Here is a 26,357-nt window from a genome sequence, read left to right as displayed (position 1 = left end):
GGTAGAATAGATGAAGAAACTCTAATAACAGGATAAAGTACAATAATATAGTGGCCCAGGGACATTCCCACAGTAGGTAGCAGAGCCAGATCTATCTGACTCCAAAACATGCCTTTTTGATCCCCCAATAGTTCTCCACCCCAGCTGTGTGTGAAAATCTCCTGGGTCCCACCCAGGAGACAGCCTCCAATCCTGGTGACCAAGGTGACCAGATCACTATCCAAGGGCAAGTCTTCATTCATAAGTGTCACTGAGGGCCTGCTGTGTCTCATGCTACCACTTTGGGGGACACAGAGGGGACTTTTGTTCTTGGCCTTCCCACTGGACACCCTTTCACCTAGACACCTGACTAAGGCCTATGACAGAAACAATTAAAGCTTTTTCCAAGACTCTGCATCCTTGGATATTAGTTAAGTGACACAGACCCATGTGAGTGATGGTCATCAGAGAGAGTGATCCAGATACCTCTTCCCACCACCTTCTCCCACTCCCCACGTTCCTACACCTAGACTTTTTCCAACAGAGACTTCAGAATCACCAAGACCATCAAACTGGTATCATGTAGCAGTTGTCGGGCTACCTTATTGTGACTCTCTCAGCAGTGCATACCCAGATTGGATCTGCAGACATGAATCTTTGCTAGCTTACTAATGAGAGGGTTACTCACATGTAGCTGGGGACAGCTGCACCTGTGCACCGACCAGCTCAAACTCACCCGCTCAGGCTGCCCCAAACAGCATGCTGACTGGTTTTGAGGCAGCCACAGGCCTGCTGTTTGCAGTCTTGTGTTAAGTGGCAGAAGAGGCTTTTCCTTTAGCATTCCACAGTTGGTTTATTCTGCATCATTTAGTACTAGATGCATGGACGTAAAGAGCCTGTAAGAAAGATGGACTCTAGAAATTCAACATTTCATGAAAAGCTGCTGTCTCCTTGACCCTTCAGCGCTACTTAGCACAGCAGACACCAAAGGCACATCCTGCTCCAAGTCATTTGTAGATCTCCACGTTTCACTGTGTGTCTGACCTTTCATAACCTGCTCCCAGGAGGGAATGAGGTGAAATAGTGCCCTGAATCTTTATGTTGTACCTCAGGACCTCCTTATCATTTGCTCTGTCTGCCACTGCACTTGTCCCCGTCCCTTCTGCAGTGGAGATGTCTCCAGCCTGAGTGGGCTCATCCTGTGCAGTACTTACAAATGTTGGTCCCCACCCAGCCTCTGAGCTGGGGGCAAAGTGGTCAGCCAGAGAGCCACGGCACCATGACGTGTTTTTAAGTTGGGGGCATTTGGTGACAAGGACTCACCACCTTTGCACAGGTGCTGCTTCTGCCCACATCACAAGAATCCTCCAGTGAGAGGTCAGTGGACAGATGGACATGGCCAGAGTTACAGTCTCAGTTTGGGAAGTACTGGCTGTTGGAGAAAAGCACACTTAAATTGAAAAACTGCTATTACTTTTAAAGCCATTCTTTGATGCCCTTTTTGCTTAATTGGCCATGGGGTGGGATGGGTGTAAGCAGGAGTACCCTTCACTGGAGAACCCTGTGCAAGGCCTCAGGAGCTGGAGCCAGTAGAAGGCCTCTGTGAGCGTGCCTTTATGTCAGTATTAGCAGGTTGCTTAATGGCTTCATAACTCTGAACGCTGTCTGCGCTGCAAGTGGGAGTAATGAGCATTAGTTAAAAGAGGCAAAGAAAAAAAGTCAACCAAGATATTAAGTGCTTTTTTTGTCTCCTGGCTTTAAACAAGCCACTTTGCTGCAAACCAGTGATCCTGCTGTTTCTTCTCTTTTTCTTTTTCTGCTAGGTAAATAAAAACAAGAAGTGGCGTGAGCTGGCAACCAACCTAAATGTTGGCACTTCAAGAAGTGCAGCAAGCTCCCTGAAAAAGCAGTATATCAAGTACCTGTTTGCTTTTGAGTGCAAGATCGAGCAAGGGGAGGAGCCCCCACCTGAATTCTTCAGCACCGGGGACACGAAGAAGCAGCCCAAACTCCAGCCACCATCTCCTGGTAGGTGGCAGTGCTACAGCTGGCCGAGGAAAGCCCAGGGTGCTAGAGGCCAGAACTGGAGGCTGCACAGCTGTGGGGACAGGGAGAGAGGAGAGGAGGGGCGTTCCAGACCTTTGAGAGGAAGTGGTGTCTCCTTTTGTTTTATTGTTTAATTGTACCCACTGGCAGTGCTTAGGAAAGTGAGCGTAAGATTTGGGGTGTTGTCCTCTGTGGTCGGCACCTGAAAGGCCTCACTCTTTTGCTTTTACCTAATTTAGTCAAAATGGACTTTGCAATTCTGAGATATATATCTTTATTTCTTATACAAGAATTTTTAAATTTGCCACATAACTGCATAAAATAAACATCACATTCACCTGTTCCGAAATTTAGCCCTGCTGCACCAGGTCACCTGTAGGTATAACAGCTGGCTAGTGCCAACCCTTCCTCTTCCCAGGGTTTAGGTTTGTTTATTAGCAAAATGAAATTCATTCTTGGTTTCTGAAGTCCCCTACCCAGCAGGTTCTCACTTTGCAGGAATCCCGTGAACCACCATCAAGATCCGTCCATCTCTACTTCTGAAAGGGGTTGAGTGGTGAGCTTAGACGGAGTCCAGAGTCAGGACCCTGCATGCGTGTGGCTCTCCAGGCAGATAGGATGCCTGTGGCTGCCTCTCCAGCCCCTGGGAGAGCCTACCCTTCTTTGTAGCTCTCCCACTGGCCTTCATTCTCCCACTTAGGATTCAGATTTGAAGTTACCAAGTCTCTTACTCTGATAGTAAATGCAGTACTTGAGGCAGGAAGAAGCTGGCAGCATGCTCTGCTCTAGGTGACCTTCCCACCAGAGAAAATCCTACCAATTCTGTTTTTGGCCACTCGTCATTACAGAGGACATTTCCAAGCCCAGTGACTTTCAGCAGTGACTTTGCTGTGCTGTTCCCTGTCCCTACACAGGAGACAGAGGCTACACACACTGCTGGTATAAGCACAGCCTACGCTGAGCAAAGCTGTCGCTCTGTTCTGGTTGTATACAGTGGGCCAAGAGCTTTCAGCATGCTCATCACTTTGCCTTCATATCAATCCTGGCTCTTGATGCTGTTAGATACCCCTGAGAAAGCAAAGGCAGGAAGAATCTAAGTTCCTCATAGCCACGCAGCAGGGCCACAGGAGGTCAGATTTGGGGTGTTTGACTCTAGCTCATTCACTGAACCCACCAAATGCCTCAGCTTGTATGACAATGTCTTTGTAGCAGATAAATGGTTGTTACCTAGAAGGCAGAGAAAGGAGTTGTTCCCTTTTGATGATTGCCTCCAGCTCCTGTCTTGCTGGCAAAGCTGGTATCTAAGGTTGCCAGTCAAGCCGTCTCACGTACACACTTTTCAGCCTGGAGTACACTTGTAGAAAATACACCTAGATTTAGACCTGTAGGTTCCAAGTATAAGGAGGAATCCTCCTCTTTGACCCCACCCTTAAAAATCTTGAGCCTTTGTCACTTAGGGTGTTTCTGAAAAACTGGGAAATCTAATTTTTTAAATTGCATGTTACATTGAGTTCACAGAATGAAAGAAGCTTGCCACAAACAGCTCTGAAACTATTTTTCCAAAATAAAAACTCAGTGGGGTGCAGGGAACAAAGTGGTGATGTCTGCAAAGATCCAAGGGAAGGAGCATGTCCCTGAACAGTCTGTGCTTGTGTGAGGATTGCTCTCCCAGCATGCCTCAGCCAAGCACTGAGGCCTCACCACAGTCCAGATCCTCCAGAAAGTGGAGGCCTGTTCTAACCACTGGCTCTTTCCTTCCCCTTTTCTAAAACTGCTGCCTTTAGGATGGCATTACATTTGAGCTAAACAAAAGAGGTTAGATTGTGCATGCACCCTTTGGATCAGATGGAGCTGGGGTCCTGCCTGTGACACAGGAGACAGTGAAAACAGAGCTTCCTGGCCTTGATTGTGAAGTCAGTGGCCAGCCAGGAGAGCACCATGCTGAGTTCTGTGGACCCCACAAAGACTGGCCAGAGGGTAGTGAGCAGTGGCGTCCTCACATCCGAAGTCAGACCTTGCATCAGTTGTCCATGCACCTGTCTGGTGGCCTGTCTGGGCCTAATGCCACCACTAAGGAGAGTATCTCTGAAACATTTATATTGCCAAAGAAGGAAATTAAAAAATCTTCCTAACTATTCTCCATGTCAGTATCTCATAAAAGATTATTCCATAATCTTTCATCTAATTTTCAGCAAAAAAAGTGTTCTTTGAAGTCATTAAGAACACAATTATAGGACTGGGGTTGTGGCTCAGTGGTAGAGCATTTTCTAGCATGCATGAGGCAATGGGTTAGATTCTCAGCACCCCATACAAATAAATAAAATAAAAATCCATCAAATATTTTAATATATTTTTTAAAAATACTTAAAAAAAACCACAATTATAGAAGGATGCAGTAGCGCCACCTGTAATCTTAGAGGTTCAGGAAACTGATGCAGGAGGATCACAAGTTCACAACCAGCCTCAACAACTTGGCAAGCCCTAAGCAACTCAGAGAGACCCTATCTCTAAATAAAATATAAAAAAGGGCTGGGGATGTGGTTCAGTGGGTAAGCCGCATTTGGTTCAATGCCCAGTACCAAATAAAGAAGAACATGATTCCAGTTTATTCCTATCAGCACATCCAGGTAAACTAAACTAAATGATTCCCAAGAAACATTCTAGATTTTTGTCCAAATAGTCTCTGAACCAAATGAAAAAGCTAAATCACAGCCATATGCCTGTAATCCCAGCGTCTGGGGAGGCTGAGACAGGAGGTTCACAAATTCAGAGCCAGCCTCAGCAGTTTAGCAAGGCCTTAAGCAAATCAAAGAGATCCTGCCTCTAAATAGAAACATATAAAAGGGCTGGGGATGTGGCTCAATGGTGGAGTGCCCCTGGGATTAATCCCCAGTACCAAGAAAAAGAAATGAAAAGAAAAAGCTAAATCACTTGGCTGTATTCTAAGAGCATTGCATTGGTACAGCTTTGATTTGATGTGGCTTCTGTGTCTCAAGATATCCGTATAGTCGGTCACTGGAGGCATGACCTCTTCGCCTCTGGGGCTACATTGCATAGGCACACCAGACACCCAGGTGTGCCCACAGGAACCTGGACAAGGCCTTGAACTGTGGTCTGCATCTCTAAAGGCACCAAGGGGTCTCCATTACTGAACCTATAGAGTATCGCAGAGCAGTTCCAGACATCAGCCAGGCACAATGAACCACCAACCAGGTGGCCCCAGCAGGCCAGAGGGTGGAGGGAGCTGAAGGGCTCTATGGAGAACCAGGCACAGAAGCTGTACATTCAATTAGTAAGGCTGTAACCAAAAACCCATCCATTTTTGCTGGCAGGTGGCTGACTGAATTTCTATTATTAGTTGACAGGTGATGTCACAAAACCTGTCACAGATCCAACTAGGGAATCCTCAGTGAAAGATAAATGAGAAAGGGGCTGGGGTATAAACAAAGGTGCCCTCTGGTTGACCTCCAGTCACCAGACCTGGGACACATCAGCTGCTGTTCTCCTCATCCTCCTCCCCACGTCCCTCCCATCAGAACTAGGTTCAGTGCTGTGTAAATTATCTTCCCAGCTAGGAGCCTGGCTGTTCTGTGTGAAGCTGTGAATGTACTTAACCTTCAGTAACCTTTCCATTGTTTACTTTAGAGTGTACATTTGTAGCTTCTGGCAAAGGTAGTGACGTCCTAGAGAGCTAGACCTGCCTCCTCCTAAAGGCTGCTTTTTTCCCCCTAGAAAGGAAAGGGGAAAACCCTGGCAAGAGAGAATTCTTCCTTTTTATTTCTAATTTTATTAGCTGTAAATGTGAGTACTTGTACATAAGGGTCATTCTGTAATCACAGCCTGTGCGCCTGGTTTCAGGAAGGCTGTGGGGAACCTGCTTGCTTTAAGGAGCAGGCGGTTTCTCATCTGAAGCCCTGGGGGCGGCTGGTCTGCAGGACTGCCCTCGTTTGTTTGTTTATTTATTTATTTATTTATTTATTTATTCTATTTCTTTTTTTTATTGTTGGTTGTTCAAAACATTACATAGTTCTTGATATATCATATTTCACACTTTGATTCAAGTGGGTTATGAGCTCCCATTTTTACCCCGTATACAGATTGCACAATCACATCAGTTACACATCCATTGATTTACATATTGCCATACTGGTGTCTGTTGTATTCTGCTGCCTTTCCTATTCTTTACTATCCCCCCTCCCCTCCCCTCCCCTCCCCTCTTCTCTCTCTACCCCCTCTACTGCAGTTCATATCTCCCCCTTGTAAAGGGAAAAATAATGCCCTCGTATATTTATAAGACTGCCTTACCCCTTTTATTATTATGACCTACCTGCTCAATATGCATATCCCGGTTTTGCCAAAATTTTGTTTGTAAGCAGTCATTAATTTTTTTCCTCAAAATGCCTGTGTTAGGGGCTGGGGTTGTAACTTAGCGGTCGAGAGTGCACCTAGTGCGTGTGAGGCCCTGGGTTCGAGCCTCAGCACCACATAAAAATAAATAAAATAAATCCCTGTGTTAGTAGAGATAGTCCAAAAAAAAGTAGAGATAGTCTTCTCTCATGTCCGAGAAATCTCGAGTCTCTGTGTGCCAGGCATGCAGGGTGGATGGCACATAGAGCACAACCTGTGACCAGTCCAACCAAGGGCCAGGCAGGTCTGTAATCCGGCCAGAAGGTCTGTGCTTAGAGAGAGTCTTTCTAACAAGAAATCATCTACTCGATCCCATTTCTGCCTCCTTCACAGTGTGCCCTGTAATCTGGGTACTTGTTTCACCTCCGTTTTCTCGGCAGGGACATGTGAATAATGCTAATCATAGTGAGCCCTGAGTATTTCATTGGAAAGGAAGCAGAAACAGTAACAGCAAATGTTCTCCTTTCCAGTCAGCTCCACCCTGCCTGCCCTCGGTTCCAGTTGTGAACGCCCTGATTGTGGACTCCGAGAGGGCAGGGCTGTTGCCTGCCTGTCAGTTTGCTACACTCTGTACCCAGGTGTAGAAAAGACCGGAGTTCAGTAGGCACCTCACCCGTGCCCAGTCAATATGTGGAACCAATATCTGCTGAACATCCAGCATGTTAAGGACCATGATGCCCGATAGAGCTGGAGCCTTTAAAGTAAAATCTCAGAAGTGCAGCAGCAACATTAAAGAGCTCCAAACCAGAATAACTTGTGTTTTTTCGTGATGAATCTGATTTTATAATTCTAAAAACAACTGAGTTGTTAAGGGCTGTGCTTAGACACCCAGGTGTTGAGAGGGTGTTAAAATAACAGAAGGCTCATTGATACTTTGTATCATTTCTTATTTCTTTTCCTGTTAAAAAATTTCTCATTCCCCAAGACTCTCCACTGTTTTCTAATTTGTTTTTTTTAAAACAACACAATAGTGTGCCAATTGTTGTACTAAAAATTTTATCCTGTTTTCCTTTATTTACATTTAGACTAGATAGATAACACTGGAATAAACATTGCTCTGCCTAAAGCCTTCTTTTTTATTATTTTCTTGGGATAAATGCTTAGGAAAGCAATTACCCAGTCAAAAGGTATAAATGTTTTATGCCTCAAAAATGAAGTATATTCCCACATATTTTACTAAAAAATAATCTTATCAAGGATCAGTATAATTTTCACTATAAACAATGTGAAGCAACTAATTTTACTGACTGTTTTCAGTGGATATTGGTACTGTTTCTTTTTATTGTCCTTTTTTTATTGGTACATTATAACTATACATAATAGGGGATTTGTTGTTACATATCCATACATGGACATTATTGATACTATTTCAATCAATGTGCATTATTTTAAATTGTTTCTTTTATGTACATAAAAAGCAAAAACCAGCCACTTGGCAACCTTTGCTTTCTTTCTCCATTTTCCCTTGCCCACCGCCAGCTAACTCAGGATCTTTGCAAGGCCCACAGACCCCCCAGTCAACTGGCAGCAATTCCATGGCAGAGATTCCAGGCTACCTGAAGCCACCCACCCCAAACTCCACTCCTCATGGACAGATGACCCCAATGCAAGGTGGAAGGTATGTTCAGAGAACTATGACCCATCCAGAATCAGATTTATCTTTTTGATTTTTCAGGAGCAAACTTCACCAAATGAAGAAATAGTATTTCTAGTGAGTTTTATTTTATTTATTTATTTTTTTCTAGTGAGTTTTTAGATGTTGATTATTATTAGCTTTTTTCATGTAATTTATTTTGGATGGTTTTGCATTGGTAAATTTCAAGATTGGTTTAGTAACTCCTACTATTATCATTAAGCTTTCACTTTTTGTTTTCTTTCCACTTTTTTATTGGTACATTATTGTTGTACATAATAGTGGGATTTGTTGTTACATATTCATACATGTACACAATGGCAACATAATTTGGCCAGTATCACTCCCCAGCACTTCACTCCTCCCTGCATACCTCCCATCCCAGTCTCTCTCCTTTACTGATTTCACTTTAATTTACATGAGATCCCCTTCAGCTTTCTTTTCCTTTTTCCTCTCTAACTTCTACACATTAGAAAAAAATTTCATCCTTGGCCTTCTAAGTTTGGTTTATTTCACCAGTGGTCTCTGGTTCCATCCATTTTCCTGCAGATGACATAATTTCATTTTTCTTTGTGGTTGAATAAAACTCCATTGTGTACATATACCACATTTTACATATACCACATTTTCCCTATCTATTCATCCATTGATGGACACCTAGTCTGGTTCCATAGTTCAGCTATAAACATGGGTATGCATATATCACTGTAGTAAGATGACTTGCACCAACTTGTGAAAGTGTTTCTTTTTTACTACATCCTTGCCAGCTTTTATTATTATTTGTATTTTTGATGGCTGCCATTCTGACTGATGTGAGATGAAATCTCAGTGTAGTTTTGTTTTGCATTTACCTGTGCCTGATTTTAGCTTTCATTGTTTGCATCTCTTCAGAAGCAGTACAATCAGTGTGCACGACCCTTTCTCCGACGTGAGTGATTCATCATTCCCAAAACGGAACTCCATGACTCCAAACGCCCCATACCAGCAGGGCATGAGCATGCCAAACACGATGGTAAGAATGCCCTATGAACCCAACAAGGAGCCCTTTGGTGGAATGAGAAGAGGTACATGCAGAGGGGCCTCTGCCCATAAGCAGGCCTAAGGACACTCTTCGCACTGCTATTCCATTGCCAACTTACCTGTCCATTCAGAACAGGTAGAAGCGCGTGCTCTCTGGGTTTGGCAGCCCCCAGATTTCCCACCCTTCTGTTTGTGGGAAACATGTTAAGCATCTTAGTGCCTTATTTTCCTCATCTAAAAATTGGGAAAGTAATAGGACCTGCCTCAGAGGTGTCATGAGGATTACTTGAGTTCCCGTTCATAAGCCTGTAGAGGAATAAGGGACGCCTGGTAAGCAAGCACGATCAGTACTACCTAGCAGCAGTGGTGCTGTTCTGTTAGTTTGAGCCAGGCACAGTGCTAGGTGCTAGGTAGGATAAATCATGCATAGCCCTACCCTCAAGGAACTGACACTCCTAAGAGGGGGGAGATTAGGCCTCAAATGGCTTATAAGATTATGATTGGTAGAAGAAAGGGGAAAAAAAGAAAGGATAGCAAGAGGTTGGGGCAATGAAAGGGAGGGAAAGGTACTGAGATTGTGTGGTTCTGAGGGCTCTGAGATGTCAGATATCTGAGGACAAGGAAGGAGCCCCCTCAGGACATTGCTGGGCATATTTGTAGAGGTGGCAGCTGCCTGGGGCATAGTGAATGTGGGCAGGTTGAGGCATCCAGGTCAGACAGGGACAGGCCCTCCACCTTCATGGCAGATGGAAAGATTTAGTTCTTTTCCATGTAAGGGGTGTTCAATGGGGAAGTGAAATGACTAGATTTTTTTGGTAAAAGTAAATTATACATAAATAACTGACCATCTCATGGTGCATGTATCGAGAGAAGTGAGTGGAGTCAGAAGTCCGTTAGGAGGATGGGGTTGAGAGTCAAAGGCTGGTGGCTGGAGGCACTGGTAGAGGAACAGGACAGTGAGGGAAATCCAGCATCACTGTGACTGTGTCCAGGTGGTGAAGAATGGGTGGTGTGTGCAGGGTGTGACTTTGGAATCCCGAGCACAGGGACAGTCTGTAGCTGTGGGACTGAGAGTAGGAGAGCGGGAAGGTTGGGTGAACCCCTGGAGGAGTCCAGGAGTGCTAGGCGGGTTTCTCCCAGGCTGCGTCCACATAAAGTCCTGGCTCTCCCCCAGCATGTCAGCCCCAAGCAGAAAACCTGGAAGTTTGCTTTTTGTCATCCTTCCAAATACAGCTGGGTCCTGTGAAATTGAGACATGATGCAAACATGAGTGAAAAACATTTCAGAAATAGTGAATAATATTTTTATGGAAGCACTTAACTCTGGGATCCCTTAATAAGGAAATCTGTGCTGTTATATTGTCTAAATAGAGAGAAACATAAACCTTGAAGCTTTATGTTTATGGTTTTCACAAGTATTATGGAAACTGCGCTGAATAGGGATAGGGCTGTAAAAAAAATCTATTTCCTGTGGATTTCCATTTAACGGTTTTAATTTGGGATTAAAGTACAAATTTTTTAGTATTGAACTAGTGAAAGGAAAAATGAAGAATCCCCAAAATTTAAATATTGGGTATATACCATTAAACAACTGAGATTTATGATATTTCATAAAACATAAAGCAAAGATAATTTCTACTTTTTCCTTTCAAAGGTTTCAGGGCTACTTATTCCAAGTAAACATTTTGCAGACCATACAATAATCTGTAGGCTCAGAAATTCAAAAGCTTGGTGCATGTTAAAGGTAGATATGTTTCATAGTGATACAAAAGGCTAGATATAACATTTTGTCAGTGTTTTTGTGTCCGTATCACATTTTTAGACTCTGAAAATATGAGAACAATATGGGGAAAAATTAGTATTGCCAGCAGCTGCGGAGGCTGAAGCAAGAGGATTGCAAATTTGAAGCCAGCCTTAGCAAATTACCAAAGCCCTCAGCAAATTATTCAGACCCTGTCTCAGAATTTTAAAAAGTACTAAGGATGGAAAGTGTACCTGGGTTCAATCCCTAGTATTAAAATAATAATAGTAGTAGGAGTGATAGTAGGAGTGACAGTTAATAGTACTCAATAGTATTCAAAATCTGGCCTCAAAATCTACTGTGGACCATTTCACTCTCCTATCTATCTGCTGTTAGCTAAAGTAGTATTTGTCTTGTTCCTTATACCTATAACTTTTCATGCTTTAAAAATGAATTTGGGGGTTGGGGTAGTGATTTTGGGGTTACCTTGCCAGGCACTAGGTAGATATATAGTGTGCTTCATCAGCTATGTAGACAATGACTAGAACAATCCCTAGTATATTTCAGCTCACTTGCTGAAATTTTGGTGTCCGTATCCCACTTTTAGACTTTGAAAATATGACAATAATATGGAAAAATTTGTATTTTAATCCCAAAGTAAAACAGATATATAGAAAGCCACAGGAAATAGATTTTTTTTTACAGCCTGATTCCTATTCAGTGCAGTTTACATTCTTTACTTGCCTCATTCTGTGAGGGAACTTGGCAGTGAGATGACCAGACCACTCTCAGTGGAAAACATGCTCTTTGTTGTGGCTGCCACCCGGAGACAGCTCCTGTGGGAGTTGCCAACCCATAGTGTGGCAGCATGGTGAACCCAAGTACCAGGCTTTTGCCTTATTCCTGAGGTACCGATCCCGAACAAGTGATCATGGTGTTTGTATGTGGCTTAAGTAGTTATTTTGAGTATCTGTAATATCTGAATACATAGCTCTACTTGCTTTTTGTAATGGAATAGATACACCTAATGCTCTAGAGCTGGATGGGTTAGTTCCTAATATTTTCTGTTGTGAACAGTGATGCAGTGGCTGTTGAATTCGAAGCACTTGTGACAGTGTTTCTGCAAATCTGTCCCTCACTCAGATTGTTCAAAGGACAGGAAGTTTTATTTTGTTTGTTTTGTTTTGTTCCTTGACTAAGTATCTCAGTAATCTATGATCCAACAAACCACCCCCAAACTTAGTGGCTTCAACAGCACCACTTTGCAGTGTCTTCACTGTCTCGTGGCTGTGTTAGGCTGGCTTGCTCTTGGCTCCATATGTTGTCAGCCAGGACACTGAGGTGGCTTCCAGCATCTGACAGCTAGATTGGGAGCTCTGTGAGTGGTGTCTCCTGAATGGCCAGTTTCTACAGAAGACTCCTGAAGCTTTGGGCTTGGGACTCCTCCATAGGAAATTTTTGCCTAACTTCTTGGTCCCCGTGACATGATAGATGGGGCTCAAGAAGATAAGACTCCAAAGGGAGCTTCCAAAAGAACATGTCCCAGTTGCAAGAATTTGCTTGTACCCATTGGCCAGAGTCCCACTGGTCAATACTAATCACGTGATCCAGCTCAAAGTCACTAGGGAGGAGACTTCACAGGCTGAATATCGGCAGATGTGCTTCTTGGGGTTGTGGAAGAGTAGCCTCCCTTAGCAGGTATTGAGAACTCCGGGTACTTCCAGCACGTGTGTAAGAGAGTGGTTCCCCACCCCCACCAGGGATGATTAATATCAGTCATTCTAATGTTTGCCAGTCAGACTGTGGGGAAAAGGCCTTGTGATCGTTTTGACTTGGATTTCTTTAATTATTAGTGAGCTCCCACATCTTTTCACATGTCACTTGTTGATTGTTCATTTGTTTTTCCCTTTTCTTTGAATGGGTTTGTCCAGTTTTGTCTTTTTTCCTATTGGTTTTTAAGAATTTTTTTTTGTGTATCTGGGAATTAAGCTATTTAATTTTAATTATGCTACTTGATTTTTTTGTTTTCACATCTACAAAATGGAAAGTAATCTCAAAACTGGTTCTGCCAGGCTTGAAGTGCAATCTTCCATCAAGTAGGAGGAAGTGCACGGTGCGTGAAGGCCTTGGTCCCGAGGCGGCCTCGGGTTCGCCTCAGTGCCGGCCTAACAGATGTCTGAGCTCACAAACTTAGTCAGTGTCTGCCTCTCCCAGCATAAAAGCAACCATCATAGAATGAAGAAAGTATGATGTATCAGTTAAAGTTTGCATTAGAATGTTTAATTTGCCTGAAGGCTCGTTTCTGGACTTGGTCCCATTTCCTCAGCTGAGCTGATGCAGATTTGCATGCAGGGGCTTATTGGCAGGCTACCTCTGTTAGAAATAGCCAGGGCCCAGCCCATCTGGAGCTATTCTTAACTCTGGTGATTTTCTCTGTTCTGATTTTGGAAGAGTCTGTGCATGGGTGTTCAAGTTGAGGTCTTCAAGTCTTCTCCCTCATAGTGGAACTCACTGAGTATACACATTTCATTGTCTTCCTCACAGCTATGCCATGAGATGTTGAGTGGCCTCTTGTATAGATAAGACTTAGACCTCACTGGTATGGACCTGGGCCCCGAGTGGGTTGCTGGTTGCTGGAGTCAAGGTGTCGCCAGGACTCCCTCTGAGTCAGGCTCTGGGTCCTTTTCAAATTAATTCAGGTTGTTGACAGAATTCAGTTCCTGTGGTTAAAGCCTGCTTGACCACTGGCTTGTTGACTGATCCCTGCCTCCTCTCTTTATGGCAGTCCTCCCCACAGCAGGGCAGTGGCTTCAGGACAACTGAAGGTCTCAGACTGGCTCCATCTCCAGCCTCTAGCCAGGGATTTGAAGGGCTACCTGGATACTCTCCTTCATGGTTAACTCACAGCTGATTAGTTACTTTAATTACACCTGTGAAATTCCTCTTAGCACCTAATACACCATAATCAGGGGCAGCATAAGCCATGCTGTTTCAAGGCTCCGTCATGTTCCAAGCAAGGCAGTCATTTAAGGTACACATTGGGGTGGCAGAGGTGTCTTTGGGGACATCTTAGGGTTCTGCCTCGCCAGGACCCACCTGACTTCAGACCCTGGGTTCTCTCATTAGTATTGTGGTGTGCCATGTGGACATGGGGCAGACTCCTAGAAGGAGTTAACTTGCAGATGCCTCATTTTATACCTTTTCTTCAAATATTGCAGTGCCTGGAAGTAGCGAGCCTTTTATGATGCAAGGCCAGATGCCCAACAGCAGCATGCAGGACGTGTACAGCAAGAGTCCCGAAGGGGCCATGTCCAACCTGAGCATGGTTCAGCAGCAGCAGTTTCCCTATGGGGCCAGTTGCGACCGGAGGTGAGTATTTTTCAAAAGGAAGATGAGAAGAATCAGGAGAAATGCTGTTCTAACTTACTCTCCTGAGCCCTGGCGCTGAGCCACTGGGGGCAGCCCAGTGGCCCTTCCTGTCTAGTTGCCACTGATCCCCAGGTGAGTGTCAGCTGGCTGCCTTCAGGGACAGCCACAGCAGGACCACAAAGAAGGACCTTGTCCCCAGGCAACCAGATGGCTTTGTACTTTTGTAAGCAAATTCATAGCATAAATAAGATATTTGGGGCTTTTCTGGCTGCTGCTAGAGGCTTCTCCTGTGAACTCAAGACCCAAGGCCACTCCTCAGCACACCATGCCACACTGCTGCACCCAGCATGTCCTTCCCTCTCTCAGGTGGTCACTGTCACCACAGTGAGGTGGCCCAGCTGCAGCAAGTGTGACTTCTCTGGGTGCTACCAGACTCCTGGATTTCGCAGAACCAGCTCTCTCCTCCCCCCTCTGTTTCTTAAGGAATGTCTGAGGGTTGTAGTGTCACGCTTCGGGCATTCTGGAAAGGTCTTTCAGATGTTGCTCCTTCTGATGTTTCCACTCTTCCTTCTAAAAAGAGAGTGCATATTACTCCTTGATAAACAGTTCTAAGAAGGCCTGCCACGTGGCCTGCATGAGCCTCTCTAAAGGAAGCCATCTTGTCACTGAAGTGGCCAGTTAGGCCACAGGACCAGCCCAGAAGGAAGAGCGCCATTGAGATGTCAGAGAGAGGTCATCATAAACTGCCCTACAGCAGTGGCACGGGGGAGCTTTCTTTGTGACGAGACCCCTCCCCTGTGCCCCTGGTTCAATATGCCCTCCCCTTTGTGGGAGTGTTCGCTCCCTCCCATCCAGGGAAGCACTCAGGCTTTAATGTCATATTTGATCTTCAAAGGAAAAAAAGAGGAGAGACTGGAAGCAACGAAAGAGTGTGAGTGGAGTGCCACTCACAGAGCAGAGCTGGCTCTCAGGCCACTTCCTCCAGGATCTGGGGGTGCATATGCCCAGGGACCACCTGCTGAGATGGCCCCTCTCGCCCTCCACACACGGGGTGCTCTTTAGTTTAATCAGAGGGAGGAAGTTGGGAAGATCGCTGTTTTACTAGGTAAGGTTTCTCCCTGACATTTTCTGCACATGGGTTCTTGAGAGTATATAGCTATATTGTGCCCAAGTAGCAAAACACTGTCTCATAGTGGCTGAAGAATTTGTTCTTCTAGTTGTTAACCCTGGCCATATATATATGCCTCAGTCAGTTGGCCATTATAATTTTTAGTGTGCCAGATCAGGATTTTCGTTTGAGTTTAAGACCCAGTTAAAACTGACTGACTGATTTTATTAACAAGATTACAAGAACATTTTCATATATTATTAGAAGATTTCCAGTACATATGCTTTTCTGGTTCAACCACATGAGATTTACTTCATTAAGTTTGCTTTTCTGAAAAATGTTACTTAGATTTTTATCCATGTCAATTACATTTCTTTATTTCTAGATAATCATAGTAGTTTAAAAAAATCTGTCGTTTTTACCTGTTGATATTTTAAAATTTATTTTTTTCTTATTCCTTGATTATGTTAGGAATATATTCAATTTTGTTACTCTCTTTCTTATAAGATTCAATTTATTAATTTAAACCAACTTATTTTTCAAGAGTTCAAATCTGTTGCCCTTGAGAACATACTATTTTTATGGTATTCACAATTTCTCTGTATAGTTGCAGTTGGAAATAAATGTATTACTTATTTCCAGGTTATGACTTAATAGGAGTACATTTCAGTCATTGTTGTTTTTTTTTCCGTAGACTTTCAGGTCATAGAACTATGAAATTTTGTGACTGTATCAGCATCATTGGAATTAGGTTTGACCTTTAAAAACTTAAACATTTTTATTCATAATGAGAAAGTAAAAAGTAGACCATTTTGCATGTGGCAGCACTTCTACCAACACTGCTTGAGACCCAGGTTCCTCTGCTTCTTGCTGTCATGGTGCCTCACATGGCGTCCGTGACACTTCCTGGGTGAGCTTCAGTGGGAGGCGGAGCTTCTCCCTCAAAGGCTTGGGCAGGTACCCACAGGTGCTGCCTGTTCAACTGGTATTTCTCTCACACCTATTAGCAACATCCCAAGCCAGGAGTTTGGCAGCACTCCCGAAATGGGTGTTCCCATTCTTCTTGCTAAAAGCTACAGCAGCCGCTGCCCAGGAAGGCTGTGGGGAGCAGTGTGTGACAGAGGAACGGCAGCACCACTGGGGGAAGAGTATCCAAAATGGACTGTTCATGCTGTGCTCATCCCAAGTCCTTTGTGCATTAAGTTTCCTTTTAATGCCTTGTTCCAGGCATGAACCTTATGGGCAGCAGTATCCAGGCCAAGGTCCTCCAGCAGGACAGCCACCATATGGAGGACACCAGCCTGGCCTGTATCCCCAGCAGCTGGTGAGTTGGCAAGTGGGTGTGGGGTCTTGTGTTCTCTATTCCTCTTTGAGAATCTGAAACTCAACTTGTGTTACTTCTGAAGATTTTTAGGAATTATAACCAAAATTATTAGCATTTATTGAACATTCAGGATGTATTTAATACTAAAAAGTACTTCTGGAATTTGGGAGTCAGTAATTAAACATGGCTCTTATTTTATAATATTTTGAAATAAATATAACATGTTAAATGAAGTTAAATACATTAATTCTTACAAACGATGACAAGACCAATGGAGAGTGAGGTGTGTTGTGAAGAGGTTCCATAATGTACAGTTGGCTTTTTGTCTGTGGGTTCCAAATCCATGGATTCCGCCAGCCACAGACCAAAAATGTTTGAAAGTATCTTTAAAAAAATTGTATCTGTACAGAACATGTACATGCTTCTTTGTCATTATTCCCCAAACAATAGAGATAGCAATTTATAAAGCATTCATTAACATTGTATAGGTATTAGAAATAATCTAAAGATGAATTGAAGTATACAGGAGGCAGTATATAGGTTATTTGCAAAGACTGCACCATATTCAGACTTGAGCGTTCTTGGATTTCGGTGTCCACAGGGGTCATGGAACCAATCCCCTGCAGATACCATGGGACAACTGTATACTCTTGTGTCAAAAGCTGTTGTAAAACAGAAATTTGTCAGTGTTTTGAAGAATATATAGAAAAGGAAACTCAAAATGTTATATAGTAAAAGTTAATTTGTCTTTAAAAAACTAAGATATTAATGCCCCATAATCAAGTTGACGGTGGCCATTGCTGTTTAGCTGTACAAAACCCATGCAGCTGTTAGAGTTGATGCTAAGGCTTGGGCCTCTGGGTGGCTTTTCAAAAACATAGGACCTCGCTATTTCTAAACAACCTTTCAGATGGAAGACCTCTTGCAAAATAGAGGATTTTTTAAAAAAATTTTATCACAAAGCAGCTTTTAAACATTTAGGGTTTTTTGGAGAGATATATGTAATAATAATAGAATATATATGTGTGTGTATTTTATATATGCGCGCACACACACACACATACATACAGTGACTTGTATTATTGAGCCATCTGATCTTAAACAGTTTTCAGGTAAAACAAGTACTAATTAAAATCTCAGCATCTCACTCCCTCCCAACCAGAGATTCCCACCCACCCTGACTAGCACTGGTCCCCAGAGTTCCCAGCTTAGTGACAGGTACTGCTGGGGCTGGACACTGGGTGACATGATGTCACAGCCTGGGGAGCTGAATTCTGTCTGGAGACTTTTCTGTAAGACATCTCTTTGGCCCTGGAACTTCTAGTGGCCCTGGGCTCCTCAGTGCTCTCCTGTGGGCCAGCCTTTTGTTTCTCAGTGTGGCTTCAAGCCCCACCCAGCACCCGCCTGTGTGCTGAGGCTGCACTGTCACCATGCTTCAAGGAGAGGAGGCTTTTGTTTCTGCCACAGAAAATTTCCAACGTGTAAAACCAAACTTTGGAAACCCTCTCTGGAGTGTGTGACACAAGGCATTATGTGACATTGAAACAGCCCCAAATTGTTAGTTCTCATTATGTAGGAGCTTCCCATGTTCATCTTGAAATGAACATTACCACCAGGTAATAACTATTTTGCATAATTTGAGCTTGGGTGATTATACCTCTAAGAGCACACCAGCATGATTTGACTTTATATAAATTTCAGAATTAAAAATGCCACATGGATGCACTTGGATGCACTCCAGCCAAGTGCCACAAGGGAGACATGTATAACATGCAGTATGGCAATCAGCAGCAAGAGATGTACAACCAGTATGGAAGTTCTTACTCTGGCCCGGACCGGAGGCCCCTTCAGGGCCAGTATCCATACCCCTACAACAGAGAGAGAATGCAGGGCCCAGGCCAGATGCAGCCCCACGGAATCCCACTTTAGGTGCTGGGCGGCCCCCATGCAGGCATCCTCCGGTGAAGGGCCTCAGCAGAACATATGGGCAGCATGTAACGATATGCCTTACCCCTACCCAAACAGGCAGGGCCCCAGCGGCCCTGCACAGGCTCCCCCTTATCCAGGCATGAGCCGCACGGATGACTTGATGGTACTTGATCAGAGGATAAATCACGAGAGCCAGTGGCCTTCTCACGTCAGCCAATGCCAGCCTTATATGTCATCTTTGCTTCCATGCAGCCCATCACGCGCCCACCTCAGTCATCCTACCAGACACCACCATCACTGCCAAACCATATCTCCAGGGCGCCCAGCCTGGCTTCCTTCCAGCGCTTTCTGGAGAATCGCATGTCTCTAAGCAAGTCCCCCTTTCTGCCCACCATGAAGATGCAGAAGGTCATGCCTACAGTCCCCACGTCCCAGGTCACTGGGCCACCCCCCCAGCCACCCCCAATCAGAAGGAAGATCACCCTTCCTCCTGGCTCAGTGGAAGCATCACAACCAGTCCTGAAGCAAAGGCGAAAGATTACCTCCAAAGATATTGGTAAGAATTACAGAGATTTGTTCTGGAAATGAATTTCAGTTGAAGTCTAGAATTTTTTTTTCCACATTGTTTTTATGAGTGCATTATAATTGAACATAATGGTGGGATTATTGCTACACATTCATATATGCACTCAATATAACCATATAATTTGGCCTAGAATTTTAATTTTAATTGATGTAATTTTTGCTGATATTAGTAAGATAAGTTTTCTTTAAAATATTTTTGTTTTAGGTGGACACAGTATCTTTATTATTTATTTTTATGTGGTGCTGAGGATCGAACCCAGTGCCTCGCACATGCCAGGCCAGCACACAACCACTTGAGCCACAATCCCCAGCCTCATAAGATAAGTACTTATGAGGGCAAATTATCAGAATGCTTTTATGTAAGAGCAATAGTTGGAAACCATACAAATTAAGATGGTGCTGGAGAAGAACTTGAGTTGATGTCGTGTTTTTAGGTGTGAATGTTGTGTGGAGATTAGAGCTTCAAATAGGAGGTCAGGGGCTGAAGTTGTGACTCAGTGGCAGAGTGCATGCCTTGCACATGTGAGCAAGGCACTGGGTTCGATCCTCAGCACCACATAAAAATAAACCTTAAAAAATAAAGATTTTTATAAATATAATATTTATTTAATAAGAGGTCAGGGAATCCTCAGTAAGTCTATACGTGTTTCAGGCTTAAGGATTTGACATTAACCAAGCCACTTAATCCCTACATCATGTGCTAACAAACCCCCACTGTGAGGTCATGGAAATGCTAAGGGTGACCCTGAGAATTTGAAGGCATGCCACTCTGATTTTGTAACAACACTGTGAATTGCCATGGGAAAAAGTGGAGATTTGGCCGGCATCCGTAGATATGGTACCTGGATCCGGCTGCTGTGTGCTCCGTGGATTTGACATAATCTGCCCAGCACTGGCAGATGTGGCCCAGGGAGCTACTTCAGTTGAAGCGGATGTCACTTGTTCAGCCTTCAAGAGAGTGTAAATGCTCATTAGAGATCTGGAATGTCTGGGAGTACACAGTTTTTTTGCATTTACTTAACACAAGGGAAATAATAGATGTTGGTTGAATAAGAAAAAAATTTCAGAATCACTTGACTTAAATTATTTGTAACAATTAGAAAATTGAAGATTCTAAATTAATGCATTAAAGATGTTTTTAGTCATGGACATGAAGAAGATATATATGTAGAGAGAAAAAAGTAAGGCATTTTGATATCTAAGGGCATCACATGGGGAGAGAAAATACAGACACTTTCACACCATTTTTTATATAGAAATATATATAAAAACAATGTGTACATATGTATGTTTAAATAAATATTTATTATTGTTTAACAATTCTTAGTATATGTTATATAAGTACTTGTCTGAAGCCTAGGGAAAAATGTTCTTTTTTTTTTTTTTTTGGATAACAGGGATTGAACCCAGGGGGCTATACCAGCTATATCCCCTGTCCTGGTGGTTTGTTAGTTTGTTTGTTTGTTTTTGGTTTGGGGGGGTTGTGTTTGTGTGTGTGTGTGTGTGTGTGTGAGAGAGAGAGAGAGAGAGAGAGAGAGAGAGAGAGAGAGAGAGAGAGAGAAAGAGACACACAGACAGACATGGTATTGCTGAGTTGCTTAGGGCCTTGCTAAGTGGCTGAGGCTATCCTTAGAACTCATGATCCTCCTGTCTCAGCTTCCTGAGTTGCTTGTTCCTTATTAAAAAAAAGTTTGACTTTTCTAATGTAAAAGTACTATATGACTATCTATCTTAGAAAGTTTGAAAAATAGAATTAAAATAAAGGAGGAAGGTTGGGGTTGTAGCTCAGTGGTAGTAGTACGCTCTTGCCTAGCACATGTGAAGCACTGGCTTCACTCTTTGGCACTGCATAAAAATAAAGGTATTTTGTCCATCTACAGCTTAAAACATTTTTTAAAATAAAACAAAGGAGGAACGAGTTCAGTGCCCTCCCCCATGACACAGTACTATGGGTGCCCAGAAACCCCCTCCTACCCTCCTAGCTTTGGCTCAGGCACATCAAGTAGAACAGGTCTCCTCCTCAGTCCTGGTCTCCCACCATGCTCTCCTGCAGGGCCTCCTGAGCAGCTCCCATTGAAAAGTAATGGGTCCATTCCAGCCCCATCATAGGCAAATCTTATAATTCTTTATCTAATCACTTTATTTCTTCAGGAACAGGAATTAGGAAAACAAGAAAAAATACAGCCCATTCCTTGGTTCAGACCACACTCTGAAATCTAACCATCAGAGTGCTTATATTTGTCAGCAGCATGTTCTTGAGCAGGAGCTCAAAAATAGAAGAAGACAGCATGGGGAAATCAAGACTTTGTATCTGAGGATGTGCCATTTGGGATTTAAATTTTCCTTTTGTGTCCTGCATACTTACCAGCCTTCCAGAGACATTTGTGAGTGAAGAATGCAAAAGAAGACAGGAGCACTTCTGGGCCCATTCTTACTAGAAACCAATGCATCCTTACAGACTATTAGGTGGTAAAATACCCGAGATGAGAAAGGACCCTGTGCCTAGCCCAGCCATCTCGGCTAGCAGTGGTCCATGTTTCACCAGCAAAACAACAAAAAGATCTTAGACAACAGACGTTTCTTAGCAAAACTTGTCACCTCCATTTAATCTTAGAAGAGGGGCATGTTCGGCTCTCAGAGCATCTGTTTAACCCGGTGCTCCACTTCTTTCCTCTCATTCTTTTGTTTCTTTCTGCCCTTTCATTCATAGAGTTCATTTTACTGATATCCTTATTCTTTCCTGTTTTCAGTTACCCCTGAGGCATGGCATGTGATGATGTCCCCTAAATCAGGGCTTTTGGCTGAAAGTACTTGGGCTCTGTACACTATCAACATCCTTCTCTATGATGACAGCACGGTTGCTACTTTCAATCTCTCCCAGGTGAGCAAGCTGGCACCAGACTAGCCAGTGGCCAGATTAGAGTGTTAGGAAATGAAATCCAGTCGTGCAACACACCTGATCTGATGCCCAGGTTGATTGGTAGTGATCAGCTAACCTCTCTAATCATTGTAGTCATAAATCGACATTGATCAGTATGTAGCTGCCTGAGAATGTGATCTGCGGTGATACTCATTTCAGTCAGGTGACACATACACATATCTGTGCTTCTCAGGAAAACAGTGACTGTGGGTGGGGGGTGTGGCCAAGTTAAATCTTTAGATGAATGTTAGCAGGCCAAAGGGAATATTAGTCAAAATGTAACATAAAGTTAAGAGTGAATCAGGGTTGGAAATATGGTTAGTTCCAATGGAACATTGCCCTACTTTTCAGGGGGATGTGATGTCTTTCAGTTAATTAAAAACAAATAGGGGCTGAGATTGTGGCTCAGTAGTAGAGCGCTTGCCTAGGGGGCCTGGATTCAATTTTCAGCACCAAACATATATAAATGAATAAAATAAAGGCTCATCAAAACATATATAACAACAAATGGTATGTTACAGAAAATGTATGAAGTATATAGAAGTAGAGAGGAGGTCAGTGAACCTCACCACCCCACCCTACCTCCAGCTGGAAATGTCCTGGTCTTGTGGCCAAACCTCTGTCTAGGTCTACGCCTTTATTCTGCCTCTTCCCAGGTTATTCTGAAGCAGTTATTTCACCTTTAAGAATGAGCCTCGCCAGCCGGTGCGCTGCTAGTAGCTGGGCGGAAGGCAGCTGGATGGGGGGAGCTGAGGATGGGCCCTTCTCCCTGGAGCACATGAGCAATGCTCTGCTTTCTGTTAAAAACAGAGCACTTTCCATGCTTCCACTGAAATAAGACCATCCTCTCCCACCTCCCCTTTCTTCTTTCATATATTCCTCAGTGTAATATGCCCCAGAAGGGTGATTTTCAGTTGATAGAAAGCAGATTAATAAGGTCTTAAATGTCACACAAAGTCTCTTTTAAAAGAAAATAAATATTTTAAAATGTATCTGGCCTTCACTAGAGTAATTAACTTTCATCCTTATAATAGGTGAACTGTGCTGGTCACATGTTCTCACACTCAGGATCATTTTTTAACTTCCCCTTTTCCCCAGGGGAAAAGTATGCTTCAGTTATCCAGACTCCTACCTGGAAACGGTTTCTTTGGGACCCTGAAACAAGTACTGTGCCAGAGTCAGTGCTTCTCACTTTCCAAAAGACACTGCCGGAAAACAGGACAGTGTGGTGATGCCGGTGTCTGTCATGAGAAAACCCTTTTTATGACCTATTTCTTGAAGGGCCCTCATGTGGCAGCTTGCTCTTGCAATTGGTGGCTCTCTCCTAGTGGCTTTTGTCTTTCAGCTTGAGCTGTGACTAACTGAAATGTAAAATTGCATTTTAGGAAACATTTTAATTCATTTATCAAAGACTAAATTGATTTGTTTCTAATTTTCAGTGTTTATGAGCTACCACATAGTTGAAATTATCTTCTCTAAAGAATATATAGTGAATATAAATTAGGGTAACCTATGGCACCTGAGACAAAAATAACCATAAAAACCTAAGAATAATAACCATAAAAATCCCAGCAAGCAAGTCTCAGATAAGTAATAGAAGAGAACGAGTCACTTTGGGTGAAAGAGTCTATAAAATCCACATTCCTACTCTTCTAATAATGAGTGTGCTGTATCTAAACCAGGTGGATAAAGAAGAGCAGAGCCCTCCCTCATTGATGACATTAGCAATGTGGAGCAAGAAGTCAGGTTCAGGTTGGGGGAGTTGAAAGTCAGCAGCAACGGGAGGCGTGCCTATGTTGGCTTGGTTCATGATGTGGGCTTTGGGAAGTTCACCCAGCACACGTGTGGCCCTACCCAGCCAGAAAGGTGGTCCCAGGGTGATGTCATGACTGTATCTCTTCTCTCTCCTCTCCTGTAGTTGTCTGGATTTCTTGAACTTTTAGTAGAATACTTTAGAAAATGCCTGATTGACATTTTTGGAATTCTCATGGGGTATGAAGTGGGAGACCCCAGCCAGAAAGCACTCTGTCACAGTGCAGTAAAGGGAGAGGACAGCCAGTCCCTGGCAGAAGATTCTGGGAAAGAGGAAGAAGACACTGAGGGTCTCGAGGAGGAGGAGGAGGATGAGGAGGAAGAGGAGGAAGACATGGAAAAGGTGGAGTCGGAGGCAAAGAGCAGTGCCACCCTCGTTGCCCCAGACACCACTACAGCCCCCAAAGAGAAGCCCAGACAGGCCAGTAAATTTGACAAGCTGCCCATAAAGATTGTCAAGAAGAACAACCTGTTTGTGGTGGACCGCTCTGACTGGCTGGGCCGAGTGCAGGAGTTCAGCAGCGGGCTTCTGCACTGGCAGCTGGGGGGCGGTGACACCACGGAGCACATCCAGACTCACTTTGAGAGTAAGATGGAGATTACTCCTCGCAGGCGCCCACCTCCCCATTTAATCTCCACAGGTAGAAAGAAAGAGCCAGAAGGCAAAGGTGATTCTGAAGAGCAGCCAGAGAAAAGCATCATAGCCACCATCGATGATGTCCTGTCTGCTCGGCTGGGGGCCTTGCCTGAAGAAGCAAACCCTGGACCCCAGACCGAAAGCAGCAAGTTTCCCTTTGGTATACAGCAGGCCAAAAGCCACCGGAACATCAGGCTGCTGGAAGATGAGCCCAGGAGCCGGGATGAGAGACCCCGCTGTGCACCATCGCACACTGGCAAGACTCGCTGGCCAGGCGCTGCATCTGCGTGTCCAACATCGTGCGCAGCTTGTCTTTCGTGCCTGGCAACGACGCCGAGATGTCCAAACATCCGGGCTTGGTGCTGATCCTGGGGAAGCTGATTCTTCTTCACCACGAGCATCCAGAGAGAAAACGAGTGCCGCAGACCTACGAGAAGGAGGAGGACGAGGACAAGGGGGTGGCCTGCAGCAAAGATGAGTGGTGGTGGGACTGCCAGGAGGTCTTGCGGGACAACACACTGGTCACATTGGCCAACATCTCGGGGCAGCTAGACTTGTCCGCTTACACGGAAAGCATCTGCTTGCCGATCCTGGATGGCTTGATGCACTGGATGGTGTGCCCATCCGCAGAGGCACAAGACCCCTTTCCCACAGAGGGACCTAACTCGGTCCTGTCGCCTCAAAGACTTGTGCTGGAGACCCTCTGTAAGCTCAGCATGCAGGACAATAACGTGGACCTCATCTTGGCCATGCCTCCATTTAGTCGTCAGGAGAAATTCTATGCTACGTTAGTTAGGTACGTTGGGGATCGCAAAACCAGTCTGTCAAGAAATGTCCATGGCGCTTTTATCGAACCTTGCCCAGGGGGATGCGCTAGCAGCAAGGGCAATAGCTGTGCAGAAGGGAAGCATTGGGAACTTGATAAGCTTCCTGGAGGATGGGGTCACGATGGCGCAGTACCAGCAGAGCCAGCATAACCTCATACACATGAAGCCCCCACCTCTGGAACCACCTAGCGTAGACATGATGTTCAGGGCGGCCAAGGCTTTACTGGCCATGGCCAGAGTGGACAAGAATCGCTCAGAATTCCTTTTGAACGAGGGTCGGTTGCTGGATATCTCGATATCAGCTGTCCTGAACTCTCTGGTTGCATCTGTCATCTGTGATGTACTATTTCAGATTGGGCAGTTATGACATAGTGAGAAGGCAAGCATGTGTGTGTGAAGATTAGAGCGTCACATATAACTGGCTGTTTTCTGTTCTTGTTTATCCAGTGTAGGAAGAAGGAAAAGAAAATCTTTGCTCCTCTGCCCCGTTCACTATTTACCAATTGGGAATTAAATAATTAATTTGAACAGTTATAAAATTAATATTTGCTGTCTGTGTGTATAAGTACATTTTGGGGGGTTTTTTATTTATTTTTCTTTTTTTTTAACCAAAGTTGCTGTCTAGTGCATTCAAAGGTCACATTTTGTTTTTCACAGATTCTCTCTTTAATATTCTTTTTTTCCATGTTGTATTGCATTTTGGGGGAAGCAAATTGACTTTAAAGAAAAAAGTTTTGGCAAAACATGCTAAGATGGGAAAATTTCACCACACTGAGTCAAAAGGGTGAAAAATTATTAGTTTCCTATGTATTTTATTCTTCAGAGAATGTTAAAAAAAAGTTGCATCCCATCACCTAAAGCTCTGTGCAATAGAAACTTCTAGAGATATAGGTATAGGGGCTCAAGGAGGTGTGTCAGTCAGTAGTCAGAACTATGAATGATACTGGTTTCTCCACAGGAAGATGGTTACATTAGGCTAGGAACAAAAACAATGTCTTTTAAGTTAGGATTGAAAATACAT

At 43.9% G+C, this 26,357-nt stretch overlaps 1 pseudogene; it reads left to right on the top strand.

The window, feature by feature from the left end:
* The window catches only part of LOC143389380 (AT-rich interactive domain-containing protein 1B-like), a 112,245-nt pseudogene extending 86,527 nt beyond the window's left edge, over positions 1 to 25,718 (top strand).
* Positions 25,719 to 26,357: the final 639 nt, after the last annotated feature.

Source organism: Callospermophilus lateralis, unplaced genomic scaffold (genome assembly GCF_048772815.1).
Source record: "Callospermophilus lateralis isolate mCalLat2 unplaced genomic scaffold, mCalLat2.hap1 Scaffold_73, whole genome shotgun sequence".
Taxonomy (NCBI): domain Eukaryota; kingdom Metazoa; phylum Chordata; class Mammalia; order Rodentia; family Sciuridae; genus Callospermophilus; species Callospermophilus lateralis.
This window is presented reverse-complemented; position numbering and strand designations above follow the sequence as displayed.